This window comes from Triticum urartu, unplaced genomic scaffold, assembly GCF_003073215.2.
Source record: "Triticum urartu cultivar G1812 unplaced genomic scaffold, Tu2.1 TuUngrouped_contig_4344, whole genome shotgun sequence".
Lineage (NCBI taxonomy): Eukaryota > Viridiplantae > Streptophyta > Magnoliopsida > Poales > Poaceae > Triticum > Triticum urartu.
Genome location: NW_024114926.1, coordinates 2,142 through 5,302, shown reverse-complemented (window position 1 = coordinate 5,302; position 3,161 = coordinate 2,142). Strand labels below are relative to the sequence as shown.

General features: G+C 46.1%; 1 pseudogene; it reads right to left on the bottom strand.

Annotated features, from left to right (window-relative positions):
• Positions 1 to 584: 584 nt before the first annotated feature.
• Positions 585 to 2,852, bottom strand: LOC125527686 (annotated as a pseudogene).
• Between the last annotated feature and the right edge of the window lie 309 nt (positions 2,853 to 3,161).

Here is a 3,161-nt window from a genome sequence, read left to right as displayed (position 1 = left end):
AAATAGCATGAAGTCTCATGATTTCAACTGGAATGTGACCAGAAAAGTTGTTTGATCTTAACCGTAGCATAACCAAACCGGGCATGGCTTTGCTGATCCACCCAGCCAACTCTCTAGTGAATCTATTAGATCAAGGAAAATAAGACTCGGACATTGTCGTAGGAGCAAAGGAATTCCACTTGAAAAATTGTTGTTGCTTAGGATAAGAGTAGTGATTTTCAAAAAGGAACTCACTGAAATGAATTTTTAGAGTTATTGCCTGATGGGTTCTGTTGTTTCAGCTCTTTTTGGCCACAATCAGGAAGTTCCTTTGAAAGCAGATTGTTTGAAAGATCTAAGATCCGCAATTTCTACAATCGACAAATCGACGTCGGAATAGTCAAGGATATAACATTGGAAAACAGAACTGCAACTTGCAAATTCTGAGCTCCTAAATCTTCTACAAACCCATTTAAGAAGTTTCTAGATATGTCGAATAACTTAATTGTGCTTGGTAACTTGGGTATCAAACCAGCCAGTAGATTTGACTGCATCAAAAGTGTAACCACTGACATGAACTCCAGATTGATTGGTAAGTCGCCGCTTAGTTGATTCAAGGAGATGTCCAACCACGTAACTTCAGCAAAGGTAGTCCAAAACCAATCTGGTACCTATCAACTAGACCTGTGTCTGAAATCATAAGTTCACGAATGCCCTTCTGCCATTGCAGCCATTTATGAAACTTGGGACCCAAACGACAAGATGATAAACATGCTGATTGCAATTTGAACGGAGGTACGAAATGCGAGTCAATAATAACTTCCAAATTATTATCAGAAAAGTCAATGTACTTTAAAATCATCAATCCAATAAGATGGTCTTCTGTTATCACACCGCTCGAGGTGTTGTTTCCAAGGTCTAAGTGAGTCAATTTTGTAAGTGTGCCAATCTCCGCAGGCACTGAATCGCTCAAGTTGTTGTGCCTAAGGTCTAAGTAAGTTATATTTGCAAGCACGCCAATCTCCATAGGCACTGAACCACTCAGTTTGTTGTGACTGACTTGAAGTATGTTTACGCTAGTTAGGTTTGACACAAATTGTAATGTCGTGCCAGTGATATTGGCACCGTCCAGAATCAACTGCTGCAAATTCTTCCAAGAGCAGCTGGGTATCGAGTCTATCACCTCTTTTATGTCTGTGCTAATGTTGTTGCCAGTGAGATCTAGTGACTTCAGATTACACATTGTTTTCAGTGCTCCTGGTATCATCCCATCAACGTTGTTGAATCCAAAGTCAAAGTTCTCTAACAGGGTCAAGTTTCCCAGCTTGTTAGCAAACGTGCCTGATAATCGACATCCCGCTAACCTTAGGCTCTTGAGGCTAGTTACGCCCCTAACCAGTTGGGTGTATCTGGTGTTGGGGCAGCCCGAAGAGGAAGAAGACTCACGCACACAACTAGAGGTGGAAGAAGATACGCACAGAGTCTTGGCACACACACTTTGCCTTTTCTTTGTTTTCTTCTCACACTTCATGCAACCGGTTACATGGCTTAAATAGCCGACTCACTTGGCTATCACACACAGCCACTAACCCACTACCTGCATGCACACACGTACACCTATTCGTTGGGCAAGCCACTAACGGCCTGATCCACATCACTGGTAGCTGACCATACAACTCGGCCAACGCTGCTGCATGCATCGTTATCTCATCCAACTACTTCGGCCGCACACGCACGATTCTGAAGCTTGAGTCATTCCTAAGTCTGTAGCACATTAGGAGCTTGCCCACAACGGCACACTCTGACGCAGGCCTCAACTAACTGCATCCGCTTCTAGCTCCAACGCTCATCTACCACACGACTCAGCCGCTGCGACTCTACGGAGCTTTACGTCTGCTGCTAACTAACACATTTATGCAGACTACACGTACGTGCTTGGTACTCAGCTGATGCTAACTCAACTACATGCATGAACAAACTAATGCGATGAAATAAACATGATGAACACCTAGACAACAAGGTTTACTCTATCATCTGGACTGCTGAATTGGTTACCGGAGAGGTCAAGCTCTTCAAGAACTGTAAGGTTGTGGTGTACAAACGACGATGGAACAGTAAGGCCACAGCAAAACGAAATCAGTACAGCCAAATTAGGAAGTGCGCCGACCGTATGGACCCAATCAGCGACTCCGGTGAGGTCGACCCAGCACATGTTAAGATGCTCTAATGATCGGAGACGGGTTAACCAAGATATATCCTTTGAGTATTGATAATCACCATAAATATTGCCTTGTATGTCAAGCTGTACTAGGATGGAGAGGTTGCCTAGCTGAGGTGGCACCAGACCATGAAAATCCGTAATGGAGAGGTTGAGATAAGTCAAACTCTGGACAGAGCCCAAGAACCCCGGCATTGCCTTTGCATCTCCAAGGAGATAGTTCTGGCTGAGGTCGAGATGCTTGAGGCATCGGAGAGCAAGCAAAGAACGAGATAACTGACCATGCAGTGAGTAGTTCTCTGGATGATCATCATCAGATACATAATACACCATTGAATCATCGTAGTGGAGGTCGAGCTTGATGACGTGGCCTGTCCGGCCGCTGCAGGTGACGCCGCTCTACCGGTAGCAGTCATGTGCACCTTGCCGCCATGAGACGAGACGATTGTTCGGATCGCCTGTGAGGCCGGCCTTGAAGGAGAGAGATGCAGCCCCCGTTGGATGTGCCGCTCGCGTTGATTGCGACGGAGGAGGTGGCGGTGCTGCTGGCTGTAGCTAGGAATAGGATGATGGTTAGCAAGAGGAAGCTTGCTGCAACCATTTCGTTGCCCCGGGCTCGACTGGAGGGGACGCCGAACGGAAACATGGTGGTCATGGCAAGTGTGTGTCGGCTGGAGGGGGCTACCACAACTTTGGGTTGGGTGATACACCTTTTGGGCCAATCAGTTAAAGCATGGTGTGGTCATGCATGGGTGATACACCTTGACCTTTGGGTTTCCACCGGGTGAAACAGTCATCAAATTGAAGAAGAAAAAATTGGCCGGGTGCCGTGTCATGGTGCAGCTTTTACTGAAGAAGTGTCAACGGAGAAATGTTGTGTGGTGTATGTTGTAGAGGCTATCGGTTACCACAACTTGGGATCAGTCACACGCTAGCTTGCTGGTCCAAGCGAAAACATAGTCTT